Here is a 16,463-nt window from a genome sequence, read left to right on the forward strand (position 1 = left end):
ATATAAAGTCAGGCTACGCAAATGAACACAGCTGTCGTAAAGAAGAGAGACTTTTTATAAAAGCGCTTCAGGGCTTGCATCAAGATGCACATGAAGAATTAAACATAGGAATTTTGAGGCACATAAAGCAAGGTACTAAAATGCTTGTCATTTTAATATGGCAAGACATTGGTAAATCGTTGGGGGTTGGAGATTATGAAAGACCGCACCTGGAGAGAGCTGATCMTGCACAGTAATACAGCTTTGTGTCTGAAAGTCTGAGCTGGTGTTATCTGGGCTCTCTGTGGCCTTAGGAATTTTCTATTAATTACTGCATCCTGCTGTGTGTAAACTGCAGTTTCTCTCTATCTTGATGTTTAACAAGAAATTCCACCCAGCCTGACTATCCTTCTACTCCTTATGTTGTTCCTATCCACTTTTCCAAAGATAATTTCCCTTGTGAGGGCAGTGAAGACATTCAAAACTGTTAGGGACTGGGTGGATAATCTTCACAGGGTTGCACAAATTGCAAATTCTGTCACTTAGAATCACTCTAAATAACTTCAGCYTAATTAGGCCATTGCCTCTGGCTCTGTGCTCTGGCCTTAGCGATGCTTTTGGGTCCTCATAGCTGTTTCTAGGTTTAATCTTTACAGGAACTTTCCTGGAGCTGATAGCAGAACCTATGCTCAAGCTGGGTCTGCAATGAGCAGCCTACTGGCAGCAGGCAGGGTGCTGAGATGACTTGTGGAAAAACATCAAGCTTTTAAAAATGCACAGTGTACTTTCCAAAAGCAAAATCCGAGCTAAAGTGAGTTGTCTGCAGTGTCAAGCTGTGGTTCAGTGGGAGCCATGGTACATCCCAGCTTCACTTGAAGTGGTGTCCTCTGGTCCTTTTCATTTGTGCCAGGTGGTTTGTAAGAGCTCTAGTTTTCCCCCACTTCCCTGGAAAGAGGGGAGAGAGGCTGCTACATACAGTCACAGCTTTGTACCTCTAATGAATGCAAACTGGAGGTCAGATATAGTTTGTATGAAGCACTGGTGCACTTCCCTTCTGTCCCTAGACTCCAGGCACCATCAGCACATGTGCATTTCACAGATCTGCGTCCAATTCATCAGGCAGCAGCACTACCCTTCCCCCAAACTGCTGGAAAAAAAGAATCTAACTACGCTCTCCCCCCTTTAAATATTACTCCACCAGTCCAATGTTGACGCAAGTGTCAGCTATCCCTRAAGAGGTGACACTGCCTTGTTTAACTTCAACTTATTTCACTTTATCTACAATAAGCATTTTCCTTGCCAGCTTTTTTTTAATCTTTTTTTCCTCCACTCTTCACCCAAACCCAAAAAGGATTGGAGAGGGATTCATTTCCCAGCTGTGCAGGAAAGGGAAAAGAGCAAAACGATTCATGGTGCAGCCAAATTTCAACTGAAAGATGACATTGCATTTACTGAATRGTAAATGTGGATGAAATGCTCCTGCTATTATGGAATGGGAGAAAGGTAAGCTTACTCTGTCTATACTGACATGGTCAACAGCCATATCACAAATTATACAGCATTTTGGGTTACGCTATGGAGCAAGTTTTACTTAAAACCCCAAAGACTGAAGGGGCTGAAACCTGAGGAATTTGCTCTCACTTCTTGAAAGATTTCTTCACCCTGCATAGACTCCTGGACAAGAGCTCCTTGTTTGCACTGGAGTTAGAAGAATTCAGTCTTATGCTGATGGGATACGCACAACAAAGGACCAGAAATCAGCAGGGTCACAGTAGAAGGGAGCTAGAAAGGTAGTGTGTGCTGTTCATCAGTATGTGAAAGAGCAAACAGACAGAATCGGGGAAAACTGATCTGCACTTACAGCTGCAGTTTTGTCCTGAACAAATGCAGGTCCTGTTTAATTCTGATTTATACTGAACTCTGCCTGACCTGAAACTTGTTCATTTTTCTCTTGTTCCAAGTTTTACACTAGGATAACTTCAAGGAAATTGCAGTACAACCAGCCTTCATTTCAACCAATTCTTTCTCCCAGCTCTGTGGGTAAGATTTACCTCAACAGAGAGGGCATTTTGCTCAGGRTTTAAGTGCTGAGCTGGGATTTGACTGCCTATCTGAGGTCAGTTCACAGTTTATGCTTCAGGGTGACCAGCAGGATATGGGCTGATATCATTTCAGTCAGAGCCTGTCCTCCCTAACATGTGGACACTTTCTCCCCTTTTGTCAGCCTCATTGTATAGATCCAGGAGCTTTATGGGAGTTTGGTGTGAGATATCTCTATGACTCTGGTGCAAAAACTAATCACGGTTTTTTATTCAAGTGGGATCTTCTATTCACAGGGACAAGAAGGTTCACAAGAAGGTGGCTCGGCCAAGTACAAACTTGCTCACTGCAAGACTGAGTCACACCAACTCTAACCGTGTCCCTGATGTACTGCTGTGCTTCCAAAATGGCTTGCTTGTCTTTAAAACAGCACCACTTCCCAGAAAACTGCACGTGGCTGTGGTTGAAATACCAAGAGTGTGATTCTGTCTCAGGGATTTGCTGCCTTCACGCTGCGCTCCAGCTGCGCTTTCATGGTAGATGACATCAGCAGCACTCCTCAAGTCCAACATATAATATTCTCAAAGCAATACAGAAACTAATTAATTCCACGTGTGCTCCTCATTTCCTGACACAGCTTGTACTTGCCTTTACTTGTGCACATTCAGGCACCCAGCTTTCTTCTTTCTCCTCATCCTAAGTGGTCTTGAATTAAGCAATGTTACATAAACATGCAAGGTTGTCCTTGCTCACTGCATGGGACTGTCACAGTGTGGATTTCATTAAGGTCAAAGGGGCTCTGGCAAGAGCAAGACTGGCACTGAGTAATAAAATTAACATATTATGCCTTGATAGTCCTTGCGTAAGCCAAAGCTTTCAGACGAATTTACTACCAAATTCAATACACAGAAAAGGTCCTTTAATTTACATGTGTAAGCACACATTTTGGAAATTTCATAGCCTGATTCTATATATGGTTTGTGTCCAAACTAATGATAAAACAAAGATCAGGAGAAATCAATTTCTTCCAAATGAGAAGAGAAATACTGAGTTAACATGAATACTCTCCTTTTTGATTTTTTTTTTTTTACTGTTAAAACTGTTTGAGTACAGCTTAAGAAACATGAATGAAGTGCTTACCCTAAGGTTATAGATGTAGCAGAAGAGACCCACAACAGTATCAAAAGTTTTTGTGTTTGGCCTGTCTTCTCTTAAACTGATTCCATCYATCCTGAATGCTCTAATTCAGGAACTGAGCATATTTTGGAACAAAACTACTGCAGGATATCAGGTGAGGAKGACTTCAACAGCTGAAAACCTGAGTAGATCAAAGTAACAGATCAGCTGCTGCAGATTATTATTCTGTATGTTGCTTAACTTGCCTTCTCGAACTATTACATGTAGCTATTCACAATTAATAGGGTCTGTTACAAAAAAGGAGGCTGCAGTCCCATGAAACCTACTGATTTAATCAATGTGCAGGAGAGGTGTTTGTTTTTCTGATTAGTTTGGCTTCTTTGGAGGGATAAGGGGTAAGTCTACAAAGAAACTTTAATATAGATCACTAAGAATGGAGCCTGGAGTTTTCCTGCAATTTTTTAGGTGTTCCTGATGCCATGGTCTGGAAACACTCTCCACCCCACAGTACTGATGCATCCTTCTATATAAATCATGCATCTTAAGATTACTTTTAGACTTTCGAGTTCAAACACTGATCTTCTCTCCCCCACAACTGTTGTGTTTCAAGCTAGCTGTAATTTCAGTGAATTACCTCAAGCTATTAGCTGAAGCATGTCTTCTTCCAAATAATTAATCTGAAGGAGGGAAGAGATGTTTTCCMGAGTTTTGCTGTGAGGTAAGAGTTGGCTCTTTTCTGGAACAGATACAGCCGTTAAGGTTCCCACCCTCGTGAGGCAAAGTTACCGAAGACTCTCGGCCAAAAGAATAGTCTATTGCACAATAAAATCTATGCCATTCAAACACTAATGAAAGAAAACTGTGAAGTTTGATGCTGATATTATACCATTGCCAGAAAAGATAGCATATTTTGCTCTCAGCAGCTTTTGCAGGACAAAACATGCGAATGCTAAATATATTAATCAGCTCTGAACTTCAGTAATGAGTGAACAGCACCCAAAAAGTTACACCTCTTAACTGCAATTTTATAACCTATTCCTAGCGCTAGGCTTTTTCTTCACACTTTTGATTATATAATTTGCTGATCATTGTTCCTTGCCCACCTCATGTTGCAGATTCCTTGGCTAGGAATTTTCTTACACTGCAATGCAGGAGTTCCCTCCATTCAGTAGGGATATGACCACCTAGCACAGCAAGGTGTGATCCCCACCATTGGGACTCTACCTTGATACAAACATAATACTAGGAGTATAGCAGGATTCTCTGTGAGCTGAAGAAGGAAGTCTGAAAGAACCTTCCTTTCTGTATATTATTTCATTTACTAATAAACTAGTAAAATATGCTGATAATTTCTGTAACTACAAAGGCTAAAAGCACATCTTTCATATCCAGTTAGGTAGCAGCAACAGCTACTGGCTTCATAAAGAACATGAACTACCTCCACCTAAGAGGCTCATTTGCAGAAAAAAAAACCCACCTGCCACTTACTGTTTTAGAAGTGTGATTTCCAGGTTTATTAAAAAGAAATAGTCTAAACATTTGAGGGAGCTAAAAATACATGGCAAAGGTAGAGATTAAAGTGATAGTAACTGAGGCAAACATATCAAATACTTTCATGAACTTGGAGTGCTATGGGGTGCAAAGCTGAAGAATTCAGTGCATTCAGCATTTTCAAATATATGATCTCTAGGCTTTATTGCATTTTTGCATTATTGCATTTGCATTTGCATTTTTGCATTTACATTTTTTTTACTTGAAAATTGCTATTGTATGAAACTCACACACAGCTAGTACACAATTACATTGCCTTATGTGCTGTGTTCTGTGAATATAATCAAGTCCTAGGCTATGCAGTATATTAAAATCCTTTTTGGTTTGCTCCCTTCTCCATCTATTTTTCTGTATTTGTTGACGTCGTATATTTGGATTTTTTTTCTGGAGTACTCTTATTTTTGATTAATACAAATAGTTTCAATTTATCCTTTCTCAAGTAATGCAGACTATCTAAGGAATGTTAGAACAGMTATTTCAATTCACTGCCTTTTTCCCTATTGCAGACGGAACATTCTTTGCCCACTTCTTGATCCTGGCGGTAGATGAGCCAACAAGGAGAAGGGCACTGCTAGACCTGATGCTAACAAACAGAGATGAACTAGTTGGAAATGTGAAGGTTGGGAGCAGTCTTGGCTGCAAGGACCCTGAGATGTTGGAATTCACCATCCTATGAAGAGGAAGGTGGGCAAGAAGTAGGATTGCAACCCTGGACTTTAARAGAGCCAACTCTGACCTCTTTAGGAACTCCTTGGAGAAATCCCCTGGACCAGGATCCTAGAAGAATCCTAGAAGKAGCCAGKAGAGTTGGCTAATATTCAAACACCACTTTGTCCAAGCTCAGGATCGATGCATTCCAAGAAAGAAGAAGTCAAGCAAGGTGGGCAGGAGACCTGATTGAATGGGCAAGAAGCTCTTGGGAACACTTAGAGAGAATAAGATACCATACACAGCGCAGAAGGGTCAGACCATATGGGAAAACCAGAGGCACTTTGTACAAGAATGCAGGGATGCAACAAGGAAGGCCAAGGCCTGTTTGTAATTAGAGTTAGCAAGAGATGTCAGAGACAACAGGAAGGGCTTCTGTAAATACATCAGGGATACGATGTTTTTGGATAAGATGGATAAAACTTCTTGACAGGCCTCYGGAAAGGACATTCACAGTATCCAAACACTGGTGGTGTCTACAGCACATAAAGGATATCCTAATGCAGACTGTGTCATATTGATGGCTGAAGACTTCTTAATAATTTTCACATTTACTACCAATATATCTCTGGCAGGCAGAGTTTGGGTAAATAAATATGACCTCCATGTTTCCTTCAAAAGAAGAGGTGTGGTGCTAGGACCCCTAACCATACATTTTTATAAATGGCTACACTGAACTTAGCATATACTTTCAATAATTACAAGCATTACTCATGTCCAGTCTCCCATTGTCCAGTCAATGAGTTTTTGTCAAAATCATTAAGTTGTTGGTAACATGTAAGATCAGTGTGAGCTTCTTCTTGGTCATGGACCATTGTTCCTGACAACCCACTGCTGCATGTAGGGAAATAACAAATGTCTATACTTCAGTTTGGTATCATTGAGTATGCTGCAGTGGACTGMTGCAGACAAAACTACGTAAGCACACCCTAATGAACTTAAAAAGATTTGTGGATCATCTAGCAGCAATAATTATCACCATTACTCACTCCTTGCATAGATTTCAGATGATGTTAGCACTCTTCTGCCCTTCAATACCAAAATCATCTATTTAAAAAAAAAAAAAAAGCATGAAAGACATATGAAATAATTATACCAAGTATATGCACAGCTTTCATCTGTACTTACCAACCCTACTGGATGTGTGAAATAGACAAAYGCAACAAAGAAGTTCCAAAATATTACATAATTCACTTACAGTGTGATATAAAGCTGTGTAATTAATTAAGAAATGTTTAAGGTAAAGTAGAGTCATTAAAAAAAATCCTAATTTTTGGCTGTCTTGCAAATGGAAATTGATGAACACTTTTGCTGAAGTTCAGAAACAGATCCTAACGTGGGTGAACATAGTTCATCTCTTCAAATCACAAGCTACTGTTCACATGTAGTTGTTTACCAGCGTTTTTGGAGGGATTTTGAGCTAGTTTAAAGCTGAATTCTGGGCAAAGCTCATAGGAGCTCTGGCCACACAGGAGTCATACAGCAGAAATAATGGCTGATTACAAAATGCTGAAAATTTCAAGGATAGAGTGTTTTTTGAAGCTACCATCAGACTTCAATCCGGTTACAATCTCATGTCACAAAATTTTGACTGGGAGTTTTGTGCRTTGTCTGAAAAGATGTTGTAAAGACTTCTGTAATTACTGTAGTTATTGAGAAATATTAACACAAATGATGCTGCTTCATAAGACCTTGATTGCTTGTAAGGACACAAAGTAAGAGATGAAAAAAAAATTCCATCACAGTCTCATAGAGGCTACCAAACTTCTTCACAAGTTGTCTGATAAGATGCAGCTCAGTTACAGCCCTGCTCTGGAAAACCTTATGGCTTATAATATAGTTATAGGATTATAAAATGATCCTAATTATAAATTTATGGAGTTCATTTTATACAAYTGATTTGTCTGCAGATCCCTGCTCACAGATATGGGTGCAATCTAGTTTTGAAGGCCTCTCTGCGAACCACTACACCTTCTTTTATACCAACTGCTCATTCATTTATTCTGAACAGGGTGGTCCAAAACTTCTGCACCACTCTCTGCCAGCCCTAGGAAGTCACTGCGGCAAAACACCACAGCAGCACTTCAGAAATCTTCCCTTCTTAAGATGCAGAGAAACCACCGTTTCCTTCTTTTCTGCAGCCTGCAAGGGTACTTCTGCCGCCTTCATTTTCTCTACTTAGTGTCTCCTCTCCTCTTTTTTTTCTCTCCTATCTCTTCTCTTGTGGAACTTCCTCCACTGACCCAGGGTTCAGCTAGCTGATTCCACCCCATGCCTCAGCATCCCTTTTCTTATCCTCTGTAAGAAGTACTTTATCTCTTAACAGTTAGATAACATGTCCGTATAGCATCTATCTTATTTTCTCATGAAATTTCGGAATGAACACTAAAATTATTTACTGTCATCTCTTTGCCTATAAAATTTGGAAAAAAATAAGTGATTGTTGGACTGCTTTCAAAATATTTAAAGGTTTATGTGCCCTTTTGTCTACTCTTTTCTAAACTAAGCACCCTTAGTTACTTTTAGGTGTAGTCCAGATAACAATTTCTTATCAGTCTTTTTATTGTCATCTGCATATCATCGAACTCAGCTCCATCATTCATAAAGTGAAGAGGCCAACACACRTTACTACTAAGGCCTCACCAGTTGCAGCTAGGTAGTTTGAGGGAATTTTCTGCAAGCTGAATCTATTTAATTTTAATTATAATCTCTCTCACTATTAACATCTCCTTCAAAGTCTTCTAAAAATGCTGGCATAAAATCAGGCTTCTGACAGCACAATTCAACTGGATTGTTTCGGGACAGAAACAGACATTGCAGCTTGCCAGAAAGATTCAAATCATTTTCAAAAGTTTGTTAACCCATTCATMGCAATAGAACAACTAGAATTTATGACTGCTCAGGAAGTAAATTAATATTGTAGCTTTAATGATAATGTAAGGTAAATATTGTGGGCAAAACCCTTTATACCTCTAAAGAAACGTCCTCTCCAGCTGAAAAAAAAAACTCACTTTCATGACCTCTCCTTTCTATCGTTTGGTAAGGCACACAGGTGGTATTGATTAGCCTGGAGGAATGCTCTCTCTGCCTAATGCAGATGTGAATGGGCTATATGAAAACCAAGTCTGCACAAAGAACGGAATGAAATATTCTGCAAAGTTCATTGAATAATGATGACTAACGATCTATTTCCTATCTCCATGATCTATCTCAAGTCAGTATCTGATTGACTTAGGTCTTTGAACTTCCTTTTGAAATAAATGTCTTATAGAGCACAGAAGGCACTACACTGCACCAAAGAGATGTGTACTATGCTTTTTTCTTCCTACAGTAATATTAAAATTATCAACAAATTGCATTTATTTACCACCTCAGCAATTATTGTCTAAAGGCAAAAGTTATTTCTTTCTCCTTCTGTGTSCCCTCAGAGGGATTAAGAATCTTAATAATCTTATTTATTTTTTTCTGTGTCAGACACAAAATGCCTTTAATGGTTAAATCAGAATATTCAATACATTTCAACATTCATTTGGCTGCCATTGTGCTGTTCCTCTCTYAGCTTTAAAGAAGGGCTTATGTACCTGTAATCTGATCTCATTTTTAGCCAATATTATGTCAGTTTTTCTAATGAAAGACATTACTGTTCCCTACAAACCTTGCACTGCTAATCTTTAGTAAATCATGCCGAGATTACATATACTTAACATCAGTAGATTCGAAGACACATAATTTTAACATCAGTAGATTCGAAGACACATAATTTTAAGAGAGAGAGTCAGTCAGGGAGATACACCACATATATCTTTAGTATATATGGGAATGTGTTAACCAACCAGGAGTAAATCATTCAATTTTGCTTTGTCTCATATATGACAACAAAGATTTTTCAGACATAAACTCKAAACTTTATGGATAGTTAATTTGAATTTGTCTTTGAAAAGCAGTAGTCAGCAGATCATGGGAGAATCCTTTTTTGAGACTGAACATATTATTAAAAAACATTCTCTTAAAGAGGAAGTATTCTTTTCAAGATGGAAGAACTGTAATGTCTATTTTACACATGTACACTCATTTTTCATATATTATTTCTGATGTTTGAAAATGGATTTTTTTCAGAACAAAATTATAAAAACTGTTTTAAATCACCACCAAATATAAAATGTATCAAGTTTAAGAGTGAAAGAGTAGCAAGGAGAACTTGGGAGATAAGACAAAAAAAAGAGAAAAGGCAGTTTTCTGTCTGCTGAACCAGAATGTGAGAGATGAGAAGCTGAAGAACTGAGAAATAATAATCCCTTTCCTGATTTTAAGAAACTTCTTGTTTTCTGTCATGGAATCTCTGAGAGACTTGGGACCCTSCCAATAGCCTCTTCAGGGTGAGGGGTGGTCAGCACTGAGTGTCTGAAGTCTGTGAGTTCATTCACATCCAGGTCTACTTTACAAAGACTTGAGTGGGAGATTTACTTAATAAGCTCACATGTGAGCTTAATAAAGGGCAGGCATATTTTATGAATCATTACTACCCCCTAGTTTAGGAAACCTGGCTTGGAAAGTCATGATGAATCTTCCCAAGGATAGTTGTTTCCTGGTTTTGGAAATAAACTACCCTCCTAATGGAATCGTGATCTAGACATAGGCCAGAGGCATAGATACAAATAGACTCTAGGAGAGGCATGCAGTCCAAGGAACAGGTTTCTCAATGGTTACCACYGACTCCCATGTGAAATAAGCAGTGGGGAACAAACCATCTTGTCAGACCATTTTATTTCTATTTTGAGTCTCAGCATTTTGTCAGTCGCTCAAGAATTTATGCAAATGTTATCATATCCAAACAACCTATGACCAATCTTTTTCCAGACTAGCTTTGGAAAAAGACCCTGAGCTCATACTCAGTATGAGTTCATACCCAGAATAATTCCCTGGGAAGCAAAGGACAAGCTTCATACCTAATCGCTTTTCTCAAAACTTCTCCTGAAAAGGTTGCCTTGTTTCTGATGTCGCTGTACCTGATCAGTGTTTGAACGTTAAGAGGTCATTTCCAGCATCCCTACTTTGTATGTTGCCAGATTCAAAGCACTGAGGACATTCATTTTCTTTCAAGCACTGGACAGTTTAAATCATTAATGGTAAGATATCACTGCCTGATCCTGCTCTTGTCCTTAAAAAAAAAAATCACTGCAATTTTCTGTGGCAGCAAAATTTGGCCTCAAAAAGTGTGTACTTAAAATGCATCTAGAGGTAGCTGGGCATACCACTTTTTTTCTGTAAGTTGAAGAGAAAAACACTATTACATGGACAAAGAGACATCACATTCATACATAGCCAGTTACATCAGACATCACATTCACAATAGCCAAAAAGAGAAGTGAAACAAACAAGTACATTTAATTATACTTCATACTTATTTTCTCAAAAACAGAAAGATTTCAAGGGCTAATCTCATTATTTACAGAACTACAATATTTATGAGAAATATTTTCCACTTGAAGTTGTTTCTTCCTCCTAGCAACAAGTTTGATCATGTTCCCACTGACATCAATGACATATCTGCCATTATTTCAGGCTGAAATAATAATAAACTTTTGTGTGAATGCATGTTTGTGTGTACCCAAGCTTTTGCTCTAAAAAAAAGAAAGTTGTGTAAGATGTATAGGCTCATCTTGCCAAGATGTTTTATCTGTTTTCACATAAAATATCTGTTTCATATAAAATAATGCTGTCTTTTTTTCCTTCAGAAATCTGTAGATATAATTTAATCTTATATCCAGACTTTCAATGATCAACATACGAGCTACAGGGACACTTTCAAAACTGTTCTCAAGAAAGCTATATATATATAACCCATATATATACACCATATATAACCCCCTGACTACATACATATCCCCGTATATAATCCTCTGGCTGCACACATAGTGGAGTCAGCAGTTGTGCTTAACTTCCATGAGTTATGTCACAAAGTCATTTGAGGTCAAATGTGTTCTCTTGTTTAGAAGGTAATCACATTATCAGATGCCTTAGAAATATACAAGCAGTTTCTCTGGAGTCTGTTCTTAGAAAAAAAAGTCATTGCTGTATACATTTGGAGGTAGGGGGAGATAACCCCTGCTGTAGATACTGGACAGAAGCAACAGCATTTCCTGAGAGAAATAATAGCTATGAAATAGTCCAAAAACATGAACTGCCAAGCACTTTTAGAAATGAACACTGACCAAATCCAAAACTCTCTCATAGGCCCACTTTTACAAAATAAAATTTAAGTAACAAAGGAAACGAGTGTGTGATTCTTCCATGATCACATAAATCTGCAAGAGGATTAAGAGTTTTTCAAAAAAAAAAAAAATGGCCTGGTAACAGTGATATTGCAGGCATTCAGCAATATTAATCTGGAGTTGCTTGCTCTTCTGCCCAAAATCACTCAGAGAAGTAGGAATTGATCATACTGACTAAAGGCTTTTCCTCCTCCAAAGTTTCTTCCTAGCAAATAAAGGCTATGAAATAGATGATCAATGAGAAACTGAAACACAYAGTATTTTGCTTATAGCCCCGCTGTCTAAATTGTTAAAGAATGTTAGGACTGTTATTAAAAATGCTGTCTTTCTTTCTTTCCTGGTGTAACTTTACCACCACAGCCAAAGGAGACAGAGCTGTGGTAGCTGAAACTAACTTACWATGTGCAATTGACATAGCTGATAAGGTGGACACAGACTGTTAAAAGATAGTAGTTTTACAGTTAGAGCTAACATCTTTGCCATCTATAAGAATAATTAAATCTTCCTGATAGACCGAAGGCCAAAACATGAATTAAAACTGTATTCAAGCCAAACCACTACCCTACTTGCTTAGGATGAAACGGCTGCTTAAGAACGGCTTCATTTTGCTGAAAAGAGCAGCATCCTATGCTCCTCCAACAGGAGTGACGCAAAACTGACCGTGCTGAGATTTGCCTGCTTATTGGTTAACATTAACGAGGGTTTTCATGTAGAAAATAAAGATAGAGTTGGATCTTCAGTTTTGCTGAAGATGAATCTCTGATCAAAAGTTGCAAATCTCCTCTCAAATTTTGAATTAGTTCTGCTCGTGATTGTGATCTGACCCAGATCATGTGAAAAAGTCAGCTGTGACTCTTCAGAATATGCTCATGGTTAAGGCCTTCTCAGCACACTCATTCAGCTAGGAAACTGTGCCACTAAAAGGAAGAATTAATCACCAGTGACCTTGCAGGCTTTCAGGATAGTATTTCTTTTCAGATTGTGTTGCAGAATAAACAACAGTCAAGGAGCGAACAGAGAGGTTTCACTGCCATGCACTAAAACACATCTTCCTTCAGGAGAGTGCTGCACTGCCTTTCTTCAAAGCGATTTTGTGGAGTTATTCACAGTCAGCACGGCAGATGTACATAGCAGCTCAAAGAAAGGAGAGTTTGCTGCCTGCCTCCACCCTTGCTTGGGTGGGGGAAACTGTACCGGTCCCACTGCCTAGTCCCATACTGTTGTATCAGACCCTGTTATCAGGGGACGGTCTGTGTCTATTAAACAGACTTTTGGTTTGGACAGAAATATTACCAAAAAGCCTTTTGTGCCAGATTGCATTTCCCTCATTTCACCTTAAAATTAACTCCTTCACAGAGTAACTCATCCAAGATCCCTTTTCACCTTGTCGAGCTTCAAACATTTTTTTCCTGAAAAATATTCCTGAGCCAGTCTAGGAAAACACACAGTCTGTGCAGAGGCAGAGGTGCCTCTGAAGAGCTGGGATATACTTTGACAGCAGGCCAGAGTGGGCATCTGTTTTGAGTCAATGCCTATTCGCTCTCTGATCCTAGGGTAAAGCACATGTTCAGTTCACGAGATGAAAGGCAGAGATGCCTCTGGACAAAAGTAATATTCTGTTTAAGATGGAGCTGCCTTTTTACATGCTGCTCAGCTGGAAGAGAAGGGGGTGACGTGGCGAGAAACATCTGCTCATGCTGAAAATTAAACGCTGGAAGAAAAGAACATGTTGAAGGAGGATACCTAATACTTAACAAAAGAACAATCACAGGATAGGTTTATATGTACTAATTTCATCCTAATTGCTTGGTACTGCTATGTTTGGTGTGGGGGGAAGGGTCCGTCTTTTTTTTTTTTTTTTTCCCTTTGGTCAAGGATGGAGCTTTAAGAACTCCATAGTGGTGGCAAGAGAATCCTAGTTTTGGCTGGCCAGTGGTGTTACAGGGCAGCACACGTGACCTAATTTTACGGACTGCTTTGTGTCTCTTGCTTAAGGCCTTGCAAATGAGCGCACATGAAGAAAAACAGCAATCAGTGGAGGAGGAGTAATCCAGTCAAGAATGAGATTTGTTAAAGGGATGCCAAGAGTGACTAGTCACAGCATGCATCAACTGCAGAGACAGCTTGCAGAATGGGACCCCACGGACAAAGGGCATGTGCAGGCCATAGTCCTGGCCCTGATTGTGTTGGGCAGCTATGGGAAGTGAGCAAAGAGCACAGTCATGGAATGACCCCTGCCTCTTCCCCTCACCTCCTCTGCAGGATGCATGACGTGAGCTTGGTTTCATGAGCTCTCCTTTTCCCCATGCAGGACTCCTGCTCCACATCCCAGCCCTGCCTTTTTTGCTTTATGAAACCATACAAACATTTCATGCCTAGACAGGCTCGGTCCTAAAGCCTGGCCTGTAATTTCAAAGAGTACAAGGCTTATTTGGAAAGTACAAGATTATTTTATGGAATAAAGAAAGAAGCTCAAACTGAAGAAGAATGCAGTGTTGCAGGAGGAAAATAACCAAAGGATACTTCAAAACTACTCTGCAATGTCTTGACAGACATGGTCCATTAGTACAGCCTTCTTGGAATCTTTCCAGTTGTCTTTATAGTTACAGAAATGGTCCATAATCAGGCATAGTTAGAAGAGTCCTACTTCCATTTTCCTTTTCTTTCAGCCTTCGTCATTGTTAGATATCTCAAACAGCTGGGACAAGAGTAAGAATGACATTTAACATCTGCTTCTATCGGTAGGAGTGATGGCTGTCTGACTACAATAAAGGGATGCTACCTCCTGTACAAGCTGGTGTTCCTAGAATGCAGTAGAGTGAGGCTATTTAAGACTAGTGTCAGTAAGAGTGTCATTATTTTTTTCTTTTTAGATTTTAGATTATTGGTGTAAGAATTTTGTAAGTGGTTAGAACTGGATAATTTGCTATATAAACTATTGCATCTGTGAAAAGATTTTAAAAAGTTGGGCCAATACTCTGCATATGCATGGGCTTCGACACTATTTTAGGTTCTTCCTGTAGATTTAATGCTACAAAAACTGGGATGAGGAGATTTTCCATATTAGAAACGGCCAAATCATATAACAAGCACAGCATTACACTCTGCATATAAAGAAATGGACTGATTAATTTGAAAGCTTCCAATTCCAAGATGTMATTAGATTGTGGAAGGAATAGTAAGAGCATTAGATTAGGGTAAGTTTATTAGAAATCATTGAACTGCAAAGAAATACTAATTCTTTCTGGACAGTGGTAGGGCATTCTTTATGATAGTGCCTGCAATACCACTAAAATAAATTAAGGATGCTTCAGGCTTTAATATTATGAGAACAAGAGGCTAATGCTTCCTCAAGGCTTGGAAAAAGTTAAAGAGAGTAATTTGTGACTGAAGTCAACATAGGTCTTTGTATTAGTTTTAGATTTGGCATTCATTTGGCAAAGCCTGGATCTATAATTAGAATTCAATTTCAAGCCAGCACTCTGCATAGGAGAAATGGGCCACCAGGCACAGTTGCGTATTTCTCCCAGTATTTGTTTTACTCCAAATTTAGATTTTGAATTATTAATTGCCACTAAACTAAGTCTGAAACTCAGTATTGTTCTGTTTATTTAAAGCTCTACAATGAACAGACAGAAGTAGTCTACAATGGGAATTTAAGGCTAATGTCTGAATTGCACTGTGTCATTTTTTTAGGCTTGAGGTTTCCAGTTGTTTTTAGACTAAAACTCGATCTAGGGATAGTACAAGGTTTACAATTTGGTTTAAGACTGTAAGAACAATGAGAAAAATCCTAAATGCAATCAGTAGCAAACCTAAACACCATTAAAATAAATTAAAGATTGTTTCAGCATTTTTTGAGGGGGAAGGGAGTCTCTTTAAATAGCTTTAAATTAAGACAGAGCTATCTAATTACAGTTAGGAAGAGAAATCAAGTGAGGAAAAAGTGTTGAGTTTTTTGTCATATTTCTTCACTTTTATGTCAGATGCTCATAAGAGTAACTTGGTTATGGCTAAGCTCCAGGAATAGCATGGATCTCCAGACTGTGAGGAATGGGACAACTCTGTTCTGGTAATAAGAACATAGAGAACAGACTGTGAGACCTGGAATGCTGGTCTCACCATCCATCTCCAGGTTACTTTCAAGGCTGGTAAAAGATACCAAAACTTCCTTTAAAACGGTCAGGATTTGGACTGGTAAAAAAACACTGTGATAAAAGCCATAGAAAGCAAAACACGTCACCAGCCCAAACCTGGGACAGCCCAAGGTATTTGAGCTGCAGCCAGATTTGTCTCCAGTCTTTGAGGCTGAGCAGGTAAAAGCTCAACCACCTGCTTTTCACCTTTCTCTCCCTCAGCATTTACCACTCCCTCTCTGCCTAACCCTGCTCCTTAGCAGAGACAAAGCATTCCAGGGACCATAAACACTGGGAGTGAAGCTCAAAAGAATCATAGAGCTAGTGCTAGGTTGGAGATGTAATAAGGATTATGGTTCAGAGTAAGAGAAAACAAAGAACTGATCAAGCCTGGTGCAAGTACTGTTTACAGGCTGCTATGATTTTTCTTTAGTATATCCTGAATTTGGATATTGTGGCCCTTCTCTTTTACCTCCTCTCTTCCAACAGAGTACTACCATTAATGTTGTATTTAGCTTTAGGTCAAGCCTCATCCATTGCATGAACCTAAAATCTAAAAATAGCCAGCATCCCCCACAAGCTAACTTAGGCTTCCAGGCTTTTTTTCTTCTTCTCTTTTTTTTTTTTTTTTTTTTTTTTT

This window comes from Nothoprocta perdicaria, unplaced genomic scaffold (genome assembly GCF_003342845.1).
Source record: "Nothoprocta perdicaria isolate Ctin4 unplaced genomic scaffold, notPer1 scaffold_265, whole genome shotgun sequence".
Taxonomy (NCBI): Eukaryota; Metazoa; Chordata; class Aves; order Tinamiformes; family Tinamidae; genus Nothoprocta; species Nothoprocta perdicaria.